Source organism: Cinclus cinclus, chromosome 31 (genome assembly GCF_963662255.1).
Source record: "Cinclus cinclus chromosome 31, bCinCin1.1, whole genome shotgun sequence".
Taxonomy (NCBI): Eukaryota; Metazoa; Chordata; class Aves; order Passeriformes; family Cinclidae; genus Cinclus; species Cinclus cinclus.
In genome coordinates, this window is record NC_085076.1 from 3515577 (window position 1) to 3532553 (window position 16977).

The following is a 16977-nucleotide window of genomic DNA, read 5'->3' on the forward strand; positions in this document are numbered from 1 at the left end:
TTTTGAGTACACAAATTCCATAAGGACGAGGATTTCTCCCAGACCAAAGCTGCCCCCTCCTCCAAACCTGGCTGCCATCGGAGGCCCAAACGCGCCCTACAAAATGACATCTGCCAAGTGGGCTCTTGAGTTTGGCTTCTTGGGGAAAAGTGCTTCCTTTCGGAGCCAAAATTCCTAACTTGCCTGCGGCCCGTCCTGGGCTTTAGACTACAAAAATTCCATAAGGACGAGGATTTCTCCCAGACCAAAGCTGCCCCCTCCTCCAAACCTGGCTGCCATCGGAGGCCCAAACGCGCCCCACAAAATGACACCTGCATTGAGGGTTCTTGAGTTTGGCTTCCTGGGGAAAAGTGCCTCCTTTCGGAGTCAACTTGCCTGCGGCCCATGCAGGGCTTTTGCCTACAAAAATTCCAGAAGGACGAGGATTTCTCCCAGACCAAAGCTGCCCCCTCCTCCAAACCTGGCTGCCATCGGAGGCCCAAACGTGCCCTACAAAATGACACCTGCCAAGTGGGCTCTTGAGTTTGGCTTCTTGGGTGGAAGTGCCTCCTTTCAAAGCCAACTTGCCTGCGGCCCGTGCTGGGCTTTTGCCTACAAAAATTCCATAAGGACGAGGATTTCTCCCAGACCGAAGCTGCCCGCTCCTCCAAACCTAGCTGCCATCGGTGGCCCAAACGCGCCCTACAAAATGACATCTGCCAAGTGGGCTCCTGAGTTTGGCTTCTTGGGGGAAAGTGCCTCCTTTCAAAGCCAACTTGCCTGCAGCCCGTGCTGGGCTTTAGACTACAAAAATTCCATAAGGACGAGGATTTCTCCCAGACCAAAGCTGCCCCCTCCTCCAAACCTGGCTGCCATCAGAGGCCCAAACGCGCCCCACAAAATGACATCTGCCATGTGGGCTCTTGAGTTTGGCTTCTTGGGGAAAAGTGCCTCCTTTCGGAGCCAACTTGCCTAACTTGCCTGCAGCCCGTCCTGGGCTTTTGCCTCCAAAAATTCCAGAAGGACGAGGATTTCTCCCAGACCAAAGCTGCCCCCTCCTCCAAACCTGGCTGCCATCGGAGGCCCAAACGCGCCCCACAAAATGACACCTGCATTGAGGGTTCTTGAGTTTGGCTTCTTGGGGAAAAGTGCCTCCTTTCGGAGTCAACTTGCCTGCGGCCCATGCAGGGCTTTTGCCTACAAAAATTCCATAAGGACGAGCATTTCTCCCAGACCAAAGCTGCCCCCTCCTCCAAACCTGGCTGCCATCGGAGGCCCAAACGTGCCCTACAAAATGACACCTGCCAAGTGGGCTCTTGAGTTTGGCTTCTTGGGGAAAAGTGACTCCTTTCAAAACCAACTTGCCTGTGTCCCGTCCCGGGCTTTTGCTACAAAAATTCCATAAGGACGAGGATTTCTCCCAGACCAAAGCTGCCCCCTCCTCCAAACCTGGCTGCCATCGGAGGCCCAAACGCGCCCCACAAAATGACATCTGCATTGAGGGTTCTTGAGTTTGGCTTCTTGGGGAAAAGTGCCTCCTTTCGGAGCCAACTTGCCTGACTTGCCTGCGGCCCGTCCTGGGCTTTTGCCTCCAAAAATTCCAGAAGGACGAGGATTTCTCCCAGGCCAAAGCTGCCCCCTCCTCCAAACCTGGCTGCCATCGGAGGCCCAAACGTGCCCTACAAAATGTCCCCTGCCAAGTGGGCTCTTGAGTTGGCTTCTTGGGGAAAAGTGCCTCCTTTCAAAACCAATTTGCCTGTGTCCCGTCCCGGGCTTTTGCTACAAAAATTCCATAAGGATGAGGATTCCTCCCAGACCAAAGCTGCCCCCTCCTCCAAACCTGGCTGCCATCGGAGGCCCAAACGTGCCCTACAAAATGACATCTGCCAAGTGGGCTCTTGAGTTTGGCTTCCTGGGGAAAAGTGCCTCCTTTCGGAGTCAACTTGCCTGCGGCCCATGCAGGGCTTTTGCCGACAAAAATTCCATAAGGACGAGGATTTCTCCCAGACCAAAGCTGCCCCCTCCTCCAAACCTGGCTGCCATCGGAGGCCCAAACGCGCCCTACAAAATGACATCTGCATTGTGGGCTCTTGAGTTTGGCTTCTTGGGGGAAAGTGCCTCCTTTCAAAGCCAACTTGCCTGCGGCCCGTCCTGGGCTTTTGAGTACAAAAATTCCATAAGGACGAGGATTTCTCCCAGACCAAAGCTGCCCCCTCCTCCAAACCTGGCTGCCATCGGAGGCCCAAACGCGCCCTACAAAATGACACCTGCCAAGTGGGCTCTTGAGTTTGGCTTCTTGGGGGAAAGTGCCTCCTTTCAAAGCCAACTTGCCTGCGGCCCGTCCTGGGCTTTTGAGTACAAAAATTCCATAAGGACGAGGATTTCTCCCAGACCAAAGCTGCCCCCTCCTCCAAACCTGGCTGCCATCGGAGGCCCAAACGCGCCCCACAAAATGACACCTGCATTGACGGTTCTTGAGTTTGGCTTCCTGGGGAAAAGTGCCTCCTTTCGGAGTCAACTTGCCTGCGGCCCATGCAGGGCTTTTGCCTACAAAAATTCCAGAAGGACGAGGATTTCTCCCAGACCAAAGCTGCCCCCTCCTCCAAACCTGGCTGCCATCGGAGGCCCAAACGTGCCCTACAAAATGACACCTGCCAAGTGGGCTCTTGAGTTTGGCTTCTTGGGGAAAAGTGCTTCCTTTCGGAGCCAAAATGCCTAACTTGCCTGCGGCCCGTCCTGGGCTTTTGAGTACAAAAATTCCATAAGGACGAGGATTTCTCCCAGACCAAAGCTGCCCCCTCCTCCAAACCTGGCTGCCATCAGAGGCCCAAACGCGCCCTACAAAATGACATCTGCCAAGTGGGCTCTTGAGTTTGGCTTCTTGCGGAAAAGTGCCTCCTTTCAAAGCCAACTTGCCTAACTAGCCTGCGGCCCGTGCTGGGCTTTAGACTACAAAAATTCCATAAGGACGAGGATTTCTCCCAGACCAAAGCTGCCCCCTCCTCCAAACCTGGCTGCCATCGGAGGCCCAAACGTGCCCTACAAAATGAAACCTGCCAAGTGGGCTCTTGAGTTTGGCTTCTTGGCTGGAAGTGCCTCCTTTCGGAGTCAACTTGCCTGCGGCCCGTCCTGGGCTTTTGCCTACAAAAATTCCATAAGGACGAGGATTTCTCCCAGACCAAAGCTGCCCCCTCCTCCAAACCTGGCTGCCATCGGAGGCCCAAACGCGCCCTACAAAATGACATCTGCCAAGTGGGCTCTTGAGTTTGGCTTCTTGCGGAAAAGTGCCTCCTTTCAAAGCCAACTTGCCTAACTAACCTGCGGCCCGTGCTGGGCATTAGACTACAAAAATTCCATAACGACGAGGATTTCTCCCAGACCAAAGCTGCCCCCTCCTCCAAACCTGGCTGCCATCAGAGGTCCAAACGCGCCCCACAAAATGACATCTGCCAAGTGGGCTCTTGAGTTTGGCTTCTTGGGGAAAAGTGCCTCCTTTCGGAGCCAACTTGCCTAACTTGCCTGCGGCCCGTCCTGGGCTTTTGCCTCCAAAAATTCCAGAAGGACGAGGATTTCTCCCAGGCCAAAGCTGCCCCCTCCTCCAAACCTGGCTGCCATCGGAGGCCCAAACGCGCCCTACAAAATGACACCTGCCAAGTGGGCTCTTGAGTTTGGCTTCTTGGGGAAAAGTGACTCCTTTCAAAACCAACTTGCCTGCGTCCCGTCCCGGGCTTTTGCCTACAAAAATTCCATAAGGACGAGGATTCCTCCCAGACCAAAGCTGCCCCCTCCTCCAAACCTGGCTGCCATCGGAGGCCCAAACGCGCCCTACAAAATGACATCTGCCAAGTGGGCTCTTGAGTTTGGCTTTCTGGGGAAAAGTGCCTCCTTTCGGAGTCAACTTGCCTGCGGCCCATGCAGGGCTTTTGCCGACAAAAATTCCATAAGGACGAGGATTTCTCCCAGACCAAAGCTGCCCCCTCCTCCAAACCTGGCTGTCATCGGAGGCCCAAACGCGCCCTACAAAATGACACCTGCCAAGTGGGCTCTTGAGTTTGGCTTCTTGGGTGGAAGTGCCTCCTTTCAAAGCCAACTTGCCTGCGGCCCGTCCTGGGCTTTTGCCTACAAAAATTCCATAAGGACGAGGATTTCTCCCAGACCAAAGCTGCCCCCTCCTCCAAACCTGGCTGCCATCGGAGGCCCAAACGCGCCCTACAAAATGACATCTGCCAAGTGGGCTCTTGAGTTTGGCTTCTTGCGGAAAAGTGCCTCCTTTCAAAGCCAACTTGCCTAACTATCCTGCGGCCCGTGCTGGGCTTTAGACTACAAAAATTCCATAAGGACGAGGATTTCTCCCAGACCAAAGCTGCCCCCTCCTCCAAACCTGGCTGCCATCAGAGGCCCAAACGCGCCCCACAAAATGACATCTGCATTGAGGGTTCTTGAGTTTGGCTTCTTGGGGAAAAGTGCCTCCTTTCGGAGCCAACTTGCCTGACTTGCCTGCGGCCCGTCCTGGGCTTTTGCCTCCAAAAATTCCAGAAGGACGAGGATTTCTCCCAGGCCAAAGCTGCCCCCTCCTCCAAACCTGGCTGCCATCGGAGGCCCAAACGTGCCCTACAAAATGTCCCCTGCCAAGTGGGCTCTTGAGTTGGCTTCTTGGGGAAAAGTGCCTCCTTTCAAAACCAACTTGCCTGTGTCCCGTCCCGGGCTTTTGCTACAAAAATTCCATAAGGATGAGGATTCCTCCCAGACCAAAGCTGCCCCCTCCTCCAAACCTGGCTGCCATCGGAGGCCCAAACGTGCCCTACAAAATGACATCTGCCAAGTGGGCTCTTGAGTTTGGCTTCCTGGGGAAAAGTGCCTCCTTTCGGAGTCAACTTGCCTGCGGCCCATGCAGGGCTTTTGCCGACAAAAATTCCATAAGGACGAGGATTTCTCCCAGACCAAAGCTGCCCCCTCCTCCAAACCTGGCTGCCATCGGAGGCCCAAACGCGCCCTACAAAATGACACCTGCCAAGTGGGCTCTTGAGTTTGGCTTCTTGGGGGAAAGTGCCTCCTTTCAAAGCCAACTTGCCTGCGGCCCGTCCTGGGCTTTTGAGTACAAAAATTCCATAAGGACGAGGATTTCTCCCAGACCAAAGCTGCCCCCTCCTCCAAACCTGGCTGCCATCGGAGGCCCAAACGCGCCCCACAAAATGACACCTGCATTGACGGTTCTTGAGTTTGGCTTCCTGGGGAAAAGTGCCTCCTTTCGGAGTCAACTTGCCTGCGGCCCATGCAGGGCTTTTGCCTACAAAAATTCCAGAAGGACGAGGATTTCTCCCAGACCAAAGCTGCCCCCTCCTCCAAACCTGGCTGCCATCGGAGGCCCAAACGTGCCCTACAAAATGACACCTGCCAAGTGGGCTCTTGAGTTTGGCTTCTTGGGGAAAAGTGCTTCCTTTCGGAGCCAAAATGCCTAACTTGCCTGCGGCCCGTCCTGGGCTTTTGAGTACAAAAATTCCATAAGGACGAGGATTTCTCCCAGACCAAAGCTGCCCCCTCCTCCAAACCTGGCTGCCATCAGAGGCCCAAACGCGCCCTACAAAATGACATCTGCCAAGTGGGCTCTTGAGTTTGGCTTCTTGCGGAAAAGTGCCTCCTTTCAAAGCCAACTTGCCTAACTAGCCTGCGGCCCGTGCTGGGCTTTAGACTACAAAAATTCCATAAGGACGAGGATTTCTCCCAGACCAAAGCTGCCCCCTCCTCCAAACCTGGCTGCCATCGGAGGCCCAAACGTGCCCTACAAAATGAAACCTGCCAAGTGGGCTCTTGAGTTTGGCTTCTTGGCTGGAAGTGCCTCCTTTCGGAGTCAACTTGCCTGCGGCCCGTCCTGGGCTTTTGCCTACAAAAATTCCATAAGGACGAGGATTTCTCCCAGACCAAAGCTGCCCCCTCCTCCAAACCTGGCTGCCATCGGAGGCCCAAACGCGCCCTACAAAATGACATCTGCCAAGTGGGCTCTTGAGTTTGGCTTCTTGCGGAAAAGTGCCTCCTTTCAAAGCCAACTTGCCTAACTAACCTGCGGCCCGTGCTGGGCATTAGACTACAAAAATTCCATAACGACGAGGATTTCTCCCAGACCAAAGCTGCCCCCTCCTCCAAACCTGGCTGCCATCAGAGGTCCAAACGCGCCCCACAAAATGACATCTGCCAAGTGGGCTCTTGAGTTTGGCTTCTTGGGGAAAAGTGCCTCCTTTCGGAGCCAACTTGCCTAACTTGCCTGCGGCCCGTCCTGGGCTTTTGCCTCCAAAAATTCCAGAAGGACGAGGATTTCTCCCAGGCCAAAGCTGCCCCCTCCTCCAAACCTGGCTGCCATCGGAGGCCCAAACGCGCCCTACAAAATGACACCTGCCAAGTGGGCTCTTGAGTTTGGCTTCTTGGGGAAAAGTGACTCCTTTCAAAACCAACTTGCCTGCGTCCCGTCCCGGGCTTTTGCTACAAAAATTCCATAAGGACGAGGATTCCTCCCAGACCAAAGCTGCCCCCTCCTCCAAACCTGGCTGCCATCGGAGGCCCAAACGCGCCCTACAAAATGACATCTGCCAAGTGGGCTCTTGAGTTTGGCTTTCTGGGGAAAAGTGCCTCCTTTCGGAGTCAACTTGCCTGCGGCCCATGCAGGGCTTTTGCCGACAAAAATTCCATAAGGACGAGGATTTCTCCCAGACCAAAGCTGCCCCCTCCTCCAAACCTGGCTGCCATCGGAGGCCCAAACGCGCCCTACAAAATGACACCTGCCAAGTGGGCTCTTGAGTTTGGCTTCTTGGGTGGAAGTGCCTCCTTTCAAAGCCAACTTGCCTGCGGCCCGTCCTGGGCTTTTGCCTACAAAAATTCCATAAGGACGAGGATTTCTCCCAGACCAAAGCTGCCCCCTCCTCCAAACCTGGCTGCCATCGGAGGCCCAAACGCGCCCTACAAAATGACATCTGCCAAGTGGGCTCTTGAGTTTGGCTTCTTGCGGAAAAGTGCCTCCTTTCAAAGCCAACTTGCCTAACTATCCTGCGGCCCGTGCTGGGCTTTAGACTACAAAAATTCCATAAGGACGAGGATTTCTCCCAGACCAAAGCTGCCCCCTCCTCCAAACCTGGCTGCCATCAGAGGCCCAAACGCGCCCCACAAAATGACATCTGCATTGAGGGTTCTTGAGTTTGGCTTCTTGGGGAAAAGTGCCTCCTTTCGGAGCCAACTTGCCTGACTTGCCTGCGGCCCGTCCTGGGCTTTTGCCTCCAAAAATTCCAGAAGGACGAGGATTTCTCCCAGGCCAAAGCTGCCCCCTCCTCCAAACCTGGCTGCCATCGGAGGCCCAAACGTGCCCTACAAAATGTCCCCTGCCAAGTGGGCTCTTGAGTTGGCTTCTTGGGGAAAAGTGCCTCCTTTCAAAACCAACTTGCCTGTGTCCCGTCCCGGGCTTTTGCTACAAAAATTCCATAAGGATGAGGATTCCTCCCAGACCAAAGCTGCCCCCTCCTCCAAACCTGGCTGCCATCGGAGGCCCAAACGTGCCCTACAAAATGACATCTGCCAAGTGGGCTCTTGAGTTTGGCTTCCTGGGGAAAAGTGCCTCCTTTCGGAGTCAACTTGCCTGCGGCCCATGCAGGGCTTTTGCCTACAAAAATTCCATAAGGACGAGGATTTCTCCCAGACCAAAGCTGCCCCCTCCTCCAAACCTGGCTGCCATCGGAGGCCCAAACGCGCCCTACAAAATGACATCTGCCAAGTGGGCTCTTGAGTTTGGCTTCTTGGGGGAAAGTGCCTCCTTTCAAAGCCAACTTGCCTGCGGCCCGTCCTGGGCTTTTGAGTACAAAAATTCCATAAGGACGAGGATTTCTCCCAGACCAAAGCTGCCCCCTCCTCCAAACCTGGCTGCCATCGGAGGCCCAAACGCGCCCCACAAAATGACACCTGCATTGAGGGTTCTTGAGTTTGGCTTCCTGGGGAAAAGTGCCTCCTTTCGGAGTCAACTTGCCTGCGGCCCATGCTGGGCTTTTGCCTACAAAAATTCCAGAAGGACGAGGATTTCTCCCAGACCAAAGCTGCCCCCTCCTCCAAACCTGGCTGCCATCGGAGGCCCAAACGTGCCCTACAAAATGACACCTGCCAAGTGGGCTCTTGAGTTTGGCTTCTTGGGTGGAAGTGCCTCCTTTCAAAGCCAACTTGCCTGCGGCCCGTCCTGGGCTTTTGCCTACAAAAATTCCATAAGGACGAGGATTTCTCCCAGACCAAAGCTGCCCCCTCCTCCAAACCTGGCTGCCATCGGAGGCCCAAACGCGCCCTACAAAATGACATCTGCCAAGTGGGCTCTTGAGTTTGGCTTCTTGGGGAAAAGTGCTTCCTTTCGGAGCCAAAATGCCTAACTTGCCTGCGGCCAGTCCTGGGCTTTTGAGTACAAAAATTCCAGAAGGACGAGGATTTCTCCCAGACCAAAGCTGCCCCCTCCTCCAAACCTGGCTGCCATCGGAGGCCCAAACGCGCCCCACAAAATGACACCTGCATTGAGGGTTCTTGAGTTTGGCTTCCTGGGGAAAAGTGCCTCCTTTCGGAGTCAACTTGCCTGCGGCCCATTCTGGGCTTTTGCCTACAAAAATTCCAGAAGGACGAGGATTTCTCCCAGACCAAAGCTGCCCCCTCCTCCAAACCTGGCTGCCATCGGAGGCCCAAACGTGCCCCACAAAATGACACCTGCCAAGTGGGCTCTTGAGTTTGGCTTCTTGGGGAAAAGTGCCTCCTTTCAAAGCCAACTTGCCTGCGGCCCATGCAGGGCTTTTGAGTACAAAAATTCCAGAAGGACGAGGATTTCTCCCAGACCAAAGCTGCCCCCTCCTCCAAACCTGGCTGCCATCGGAGGCCCAAACTCGCCCTACAAAATGACACCTGCCAAGTGGGCTCTTGAGTTTGGCTTCTTGGGGGAAAGTGCCTCCTTTCAAAGCCAACTTGCCTGCGGCCCGTCCTGGGCTTTTGCCTCCAAAAATTCCATAAGGACGAGGATTTCTCCCAGACCAAAGCTGCCCCCTCCTCCAAACCTGGCTGCCATTGGAGGCCCAAACGCGCCCTACAAAATGACATCTGCCAAGTGGGCTCTTGAGTTTGGGTTCTTGGGGAAAAGTGCTTCCTTTCGGAGCCAAAATGCCTAACTTGCCTGCGGCCCGTCCTGGGCTTTTGAGTACAAAAATTCCAGAAGGACGAGGATTTCTCCCAGACCAAAGCTGCCCCCTCCTCCAAACCTGGCTGCCATCGGAGGCCCAAACGCGCCCCACAAAATGACACCTGCATTGAGGGTTCTTGAGTTTGGCTTCTTGGGGAAAAGTGCCTCCTTTCGGAGTCAACTTGCCTGCGGCCCATGCAGGGCTTTTGCCTACAAAAATTCCAGAAGGACGAGGATTTCTCCCAGACCAAAGCTGCCCCCTCCTCCAAACCTGGCTGCCATCGGAGGCCCAAACGTGCCCTACAAAATGACACCTGCCAAGTGGGCTCTTGAGTTTGGCTTCTTGGGTGGAAGTGCCTCCTTTCAAAGCCAACTTGCCTAACTAGCCTGCAGCCCATTCTGGGCTTTTGCCTACAAAAACTCCATAAGGACGAGGATTTCTCCCAGACCAAAGCTGCCCCCTCCTCCAAACCTAGCTGCCATCGGTGGCCCAAACGCACCCTACAAAATGACATCTGCCAAGTGGGCTCCTGAGTTTGGCTTCTTGGGGGAAAGTGCCTCCTTTCAAAGCCAACTTGCCTGCAGCCCGTGCTGGGCTTTAGACTACAAAAATTCCATAAGGACGAGGATTTCTCCCAGACCAAAGCTGCCCCCTCCTCCAAACCTGGCTGCCATCGGAGGCCCAAACGCGCCCTACAAAATGACATCTGCATTGTGAGTTCTTGAGTTTGGCTTCTTGGGGAAAAGTGCCTCCTTTCAAAGCCAACTTGCCTAACTTGCCTGCGGCCCATGCGGGGTTTTTGCCTACAAAAATTCCATAAGGACGAGGATTTCTCCCAGACCAAAGCTGCCCCCTCCTCCAAACCTGGCTGACATCGGAGGCCCAAACGCGCCCTACAAAATGACACCTGCCAAGTGGGCTCTTGAGTTTGGCTTCTTGGGGAAAAGTGACTCCTTTCAAAACCAACTTGCCTGCGTCCCGTCCCGGGCTTTTGCTACAAAAATTCCATAAGGACGAGGATTCCTCCCAGACCAAAGCTGCCCCCTCCTCCAAACCTGGCTGCCATCGGAGGCCCAAACGCGCCCTACAAAATGACATCTGCCAAATGGGCTCTTGAGTTTGGCTTTCTGGGGAAAAGTGCCTCCTTTCGGACTCAACTTGCCTGCGGCCCATGCAGGGCTTTTGCCTCCAAAAATTCCATAAGGACGAGGATTTCTCCCAGACCAAAGCAGCCCCCTCCTCCAAACCTGGCTGTCATCGGAGGCCCAAACGCGCCCTACAAAATGACATCTGCCAAGTGGGCTCTTGAGTTTGGCTTCTTGGGTGGAAGTACCTCCTTTCAAAGCCAACTTGCCTGCGGCCCTTCCTGGGCTGTTGCCTACAAAAATTCCATAAGGACGAGGATTCCTCCCAGACCAAAGCTGCCCCCTCCTCCAAACCTGGCTGCCATCGGAGGCCCAAACGCGCCCTACAAAATGACATCTGCCAAGTGGGCTCTTGAGTTTGGCTTCTTGCGGAAAAGTGCCTCCTTTCAAAGCCAACTTGCCTAACTAGCCTGCGGCCCGTGCTGGGCTTTAGACTACAAAAATTCCATAAGGACGAGGATTTCTCCCAGACCAAAGCTGCCCCCTCCTCCAAACCTAGCTGCCATCGGTGGCCCAAACGCACCCTACAAAATGACATCTGCCCAAGTGGGCTCCTGAGTTTGGCTTCTTGGGTGAAAGTGCCTCCTTTCAAAGCCAACTTGCCTGCAGCCCGTGCTGGGCTTTAGACTACAAAAATTCCATAAGGACGAGGATTTCTCCCAGACCAAAGCTGCCCCCTCCTCCAAACCTGGCTGCCATCGGAGGCCCAAACGCGCCCTACAAAATGACATCTGCATTGTGAGTTCTTGAGTTTGGCTTCTTGGGGAAAAGTGCCTCCTTTCAAAGCCAACTTGCCTAACTTGCCTGCGGCCCATGCGGGGTTTTTGCCTACAAAAATTCCATAAGGACGAGGATTTCTCCCAGACCAAAGCTGCCCCCTCCTCCAAACCTGGCTGACATCGGAGGCCCAAACGCGCCCTACAAAATGACACCTGCCAAGTGGGCTCTTGAGTTTGGCTTCTTGGGGAAAAGTGACTCCTTTCAAAACCAACTTGCCTGCGTCCCGTCCCGGGCTTTTGCTAAAAAAATTCCATAAGGACGAGGATTCCTCCCAGACCAAAGCTGCCCCCTCCTCCAAACCTGGCTGCCATCGGAGGCCCAAACGCGCCCTACAAAATGACATCTGCCAAATGGGCTCTTGAGTTTGGCTTTCTGGGGAAAAGTGCCTCCTTTCGGACTCAACTTGCCTGCGGCCCATGCAGGGCTTTTGCCTCCAAAAATTCCATAAGGACGAGGATTTCTCCCAGACCAAAGCAGCCCCCTCCTCCAAACCTGGCTGTCATCGGAGGCCCAAACGCGCCCTACAAAATGACATCTGCCAAGTGGGCTCTTGAGTTTGGCTTCTTGGGTGGAAGTACCTCCTTTCAAAGCCAACTTGCCTGCGGCCCTTCCTGGGCTGTTGCCTACAAAAATTCCATAAGGACGAGGATTCCTCCCAGACCAAAGCTGCCCCCTCCTCCAAACCTGGCTGCCATCGGAGGCCCAAACGCGCCCTACAAAATGACATCTGCCAAGTGGGCTCTTGAGTTTGGCTTCTTGCGGAAAAGTGCCTCCTTTCAAAGCCAACTTGCCTAACTAGCCTGCGGCCCGTGCTGGGCTTTAGACTACAAAAATTCCATAAGGACGAGGATTTCTCCCAGACCAAAGCTGCCCCCTCCTCCAAACCTGGCTGCCATCGGAGGACCAAACGCGCCCTACAAAATGACACCTGCATTGAGGGTTCTTGATTTTGGCTTCCTGGGGAAAAGTGCCTCCTTTCGGAGTCAACTTGCCTGCGGCCCATGCAGGGCTTTTGCCGACAAAAATTCCATAAGGACGAGGATTTCTCCCAGACCAAAGCTGCCCCCTCCTCCAAACCTGGCTGCCATCGGAGGCCCAAACGCGCCCTACAAAATGACATCTGCCAAGTGGGCTCTTGAGTTTGGCTTCTTGGGGGAAAGTGCCTCCTTTCGGAGCCAACTTGCCTAACTATCCTGCGGCCCGTGCTGGGCTTTAGACTACAAAAATTCCATAAGGACGAGGATTTCTCCCAGACCAAAGCTGCCCCCTCCTCCAAACCTGGCTGCCATCAGAGGCCCAAACGCGCCCCACAAAATGACATCTGCATTGAGGGTTCTTGAGTTTGGCTTCTTGGGGAAAAGTGCCTCCTTTCGGAGCCAACTTCCCTAACTTGCCTGCGGCCCGTCCTGGGATTTTGAGTACAAAAATTCCAGAAGGATGAGGATTTCTCCCAGGACAAAGCTGCCCCCTCCTCCAAACCTGGCTGCCATCGGAGGCCCAAACGTGCCCTACAAAATGACACCTGCCAAGTGGGCTCTTGAGTTTGGCTTCTTGGGGAAAAGTGCCTCCTTTCAAAGCCAACTTGCCTGCAGCCCGTGCTGGGCGTTAGACTACAAAAATTCCATAAGGACGAGGATTTCTCCCAGACCAAAGCTGCCCCCTCCTCCAAACCTGGCTGCCATCGGAGGCCCAAACGTGCCCTACAAAATGACACCTGCCAAGTGGGCTCTTGAGTTTGGCTTCTTGGGGAAAAGTGCCTCCTTTCAAAGCCAACTTGCCTAACTAGCCTGGGGCCCATGCTGGGCTTTTGCCTACAAAAATTCCATAAGGACGAGGATTTCTCCCAGACCAAAGCTGCCCCCTCCTCCAAACCTGGCTGCCATCGAAGGCCCAAACGCGCCCTACAAAATGACATCTGCATTGTGGGTTCTTGAGTTTGGCTTCTTGGGGAAAAGTGCCTCCTTTCAAAGCCAACTTGCCTAACTTGCCTGCGGCCCATGCGGGGTTTTTGCCTACAAAAATTCCATAAGGACGAGGATTTCTCCCAGACCAAAGCTGCCCCCTCCTCCAAACCTGGCTGCCATCGGAGGCCCAAACGCGCCCTACAAAATGACACCTGCCAAGTGGGCTCTTGAGTTTGGCTTCTTGGGGAAAAGTGACTCCTTTCAAAACCAACTTGCCTGCATCCCATCCCGGGCTTTTGCTAAAAAATTCCATAAGGACGAGGATTCCTCCCAGACCAAAGCTGCCCCCTCCTCCAAACCTGGCTGCCATCGGAGGCCCAAACGCGCCCTACAAAATGACATCTGCCAAGTGGGCTCTTGAGTTTGGCTTTCTGGGGAAAAGTGCCTCCTTTCGGAGTCAACTTGCCTGCGGCCCATGCGGGGTTTTTGCCTACAAAAATTCCATAAGGACGAGGATTTCTCCCAGACCAAAGCTGCCCCCTCCTCCAAACCTGGCTGCCATCGGAGGCCCAAACGTGCCCTACAAAATGACATCTGCCAAGTGGGCTCTTGAGTTTGGCTTCTTGGGTGGAAGTACCTCCTTTCAAAGCCAACTTGCCTGCGGCCCGTGCTGGGCTTTTGCCTACAAAAATTCCATAAGGACGAGGATTCCTCCCAGACCAAAGCTGCCCCCTCCTCCAAACCTGGCTGCCATCGGAGGCCCAAACGCGCCCTACAAAATGACATCTGCCAAGTGGGCTCTTGAGTTTGGCTTCTTGCGGAAAAGTGCCTCCTTTCAAAGCCAACTTGCCTAACTAGCCTGCGGCCCGTGCTGGGCTTTAGACTACAAAAATTCCATAAGGACGAGGATTTCTCCCAGACCAAAGCTGCCCCCTCCTCCAAACCTGGCTGCCATCGGAGGACCAAACGCGCCCTACAAAATGACACCTGCATTGAGGGTTCTTGATTTTGGCTTCCTGGGGAAAAGTGCCTCCTTTCGGAGTCAACTTGCCTGCGGCCCATGCAGGGCTTTTGCCGACAAAAATTCCATAAGGACGAGGATTTCTCCCAGACCAAAGCTGCCCCCTCCTCCAAACCTGGCTGCCATCGGAGGCCCAAACGCGCCCTACAAAATGACATCTGCCAAGTGGGCTCTTGAGTTTGGCTTCTTGGGGAAAAGTGCCTCCTTTCAAAGCCAACTTGCCTAACTATCCTGCGGCCCGTGCTGGGCTTTAGACTACAAAAATTCCATAAGGACGAGGATTTCTCCCAGACCAAAGCTGCCCCCTCCTCCAAACCTGGCTGCCATCAGAGGCCCAAACGCGCCCCACAAAATGACATCTGCATTGAGGGTTCTTGAGTTTGGCTTCTTGGGGAAAAGTGCCTCCTTTCGGAGCCAACTTCCCTAACTTGCCTGCGGCCCGTCCTGGGCTTTTGAGTACAAAAATTCCAGAAGGATGAGGATTTCTCCCAGGACAAAGCTGCCCCCTCCTCCAAACCTGGCTGCCATCGGAGGCCCAAACGTGCCCTACAAAATGACACCTGCCAAGTGGGCTCTTGAGTTTGGCTTCTTGGGGAAAAGTGCCTCCTTTCAAAGCCAACTTGCCTGCAGCCCGTGCTGGGCTTTAGACTACAAAAATTCCATAAGGACGAGGATTTCTCCCAGACCAAAGCTGCCCCCTCCTCCAAACCTGGCTGCCATCGGAGGCCCAAACGTGCCCTACAAAATGACACCTGCCAAGTGGGCTCTTGAGTTTGGCTTCTTGGGGAAAAGTGCCTCCTTTCAAAGCCAACTTGCCTAACTAGCCTGGGGCCCATGCTGGGCTTTTGCCTACAAAAATTCCATAAGGACGAGGATTTCTCCCAGACCAAAGCTGCCCCCTCCTCCAAACCTGGCTGCCATCGAAGGCCCAAACGCGCCCTACAAAATGACATCTGCATTGTGGGTTCTTGAGTTTGGCTTCTTGGGGAAAAGTGCCTCCTTTCAAAGCCAACTTGCCTAACTTGCCTGCGGCCCATGCGGGGTTTTTGCCTACAAAAATTCCATAAGGACGAGGATTTCTCCCAGACCAAAGCTGCCCCCTCCTCCAAACCTGGCTGCCATCGGAGGCCCAAACGCGCCCTACAAAATGACACCTGCCAAGTGGGCTCTTGAGTTTGGCTTCTTGGGGAAAAGTGACTCCTTTCAAAACCAACTTGCCTGCATCCCATCCCGGGCTTTTGCTAAAAAATTCCATAAGGACGAGGATTCCTCCCAGACCAAAGCTGCCCCCTCCTCCAAACCTGGCTGCCATCGGAGGCCCAAACGCGCCCTACAAAATGACATCTGCCAAGTGGGCTCTTGAGTTTGGCTTTCTGGGGAAAAGTGCCTCCTTTCGGAGTCAACTTGCCTGCGGCCCATGCGGGGTTTTTGCCTACAAAAATTCCATAAGGACGAGGATTTCTCCCAGACCAAAGCTGCCCCCTCCTCCAAACCTGGCTGCCATCGGAGGCCCAAACGTGCCCTACAAAATGACATCTGCCAAGTGGGCTCTTGAGTTTGGCTTCTTGGGTGGAAGTACCTCCTTTCAAAGCCAACTTGCCTGCGGCCCGTGCTGGGCTTTTGCCTACAAAAATTCCATAAGGACGAGGATTTCTCCCAGACCAAAGCTGCCCCCTCCGCCAAACCTGGCTGCCATTGGAGGCCCAAACGCGCCCTACAAAATGACATCTGCCAAGTGGGCTCTTGAGTTTGGCTTCTTGGGGGAAAGTGCCTCCTTTCAAAGCCAACTTGCCAAACAAGCCTGCGGCCCGTGCTGGGCTTTAGACTACAAAAATTCATAAGGACGAGGATTTCTCCCAGACCAAAGCTGCCCCCTCCTCCAAACCTGGCTGCCATCAGAGGCCCAAACGCGCCCCACAAAATGACATCTGCATTGAGGGTTCTTGAGTTTGGCTTCCTGGGGAAAAGTGCCTCCTTTCGGAGCCAACTTCCCTAACTTGCCTGCGGCCCGTCCTGGGCTTTTGAGTACAAAAATTCCAGAAGGATGAGGATTTCTCCCAGGACAAAGCTGCCCCCTCCTCCAAACCTGGCTGCCATCGGAGGCCCAAACGTGCCCTACAAAATGACACCTGCCAAGTGGGCTCTTGAGTTTGGCTTCTTGGGGAAAAGTGCCTCCTTTCAAAGCCAACTTGCCTGCAGCCCGTGCTGGGCTTTAGACTACAAAAATTCCATAAGGACGAGGATTTCTCCCAGACCAAAGCTGCCCCCTCCTCCAAACCTGGCTGCCATCGGAGGCCCAAACGTGCCCTACAAAATGACACCTGCCAAGTGGGCTCTTGAGTTTGGCTTCTTGGGGAAAAGTGCCTCCTTTCAAAGCCAACTTGCCTAACTAGCCTGGGGCCCATGCTGGGCTTTTGCCTACAAAAATTCCATAAGGACGAGGATTTCTCCCAGACCAAAGCTGCCCCCTCCTCCAAACCTGGCTGCCATCGAAGGCCCAAACGCGCCCTACAAAATGACATCTGCATTGTGGGTTCTTGAGTTTGGCTTCTTGGGGAAAAGTGCCTCCTTTCAAAGCCAACTTGCCTAACTTGCCTGCGGCCCATGCGGGGTTTTTGCCTACAAAAATTCCATAAGGACGAGGATTTCTCCCAGACCAAAGCTGCCCCCTCCTCCAAACCTGGCTGCCATCGGAGGCCCAAACGCGCCCTACAAAATGACACCTGCCAAGTGGGCTCTTGAGTTTGGCTTCTTGGGGAAAAGTGACTCCTTTCAAAACCAACTTGCCTGCATCCCATCCCGGGCTTTTGCTAAAAAATTCCATAAGGACGAGGATTCCTCCCAGACCAAAGCTGCCCCCTCCTCCAAACCTGGCTGCCATCGGAGGCCCAAACGCGCCCTACAAAATGACATCTGCCAAGTGGGCTCTTGAGTTTGGCTTTCTGGGGAAAAGTGCCTCCTTTCGGAGT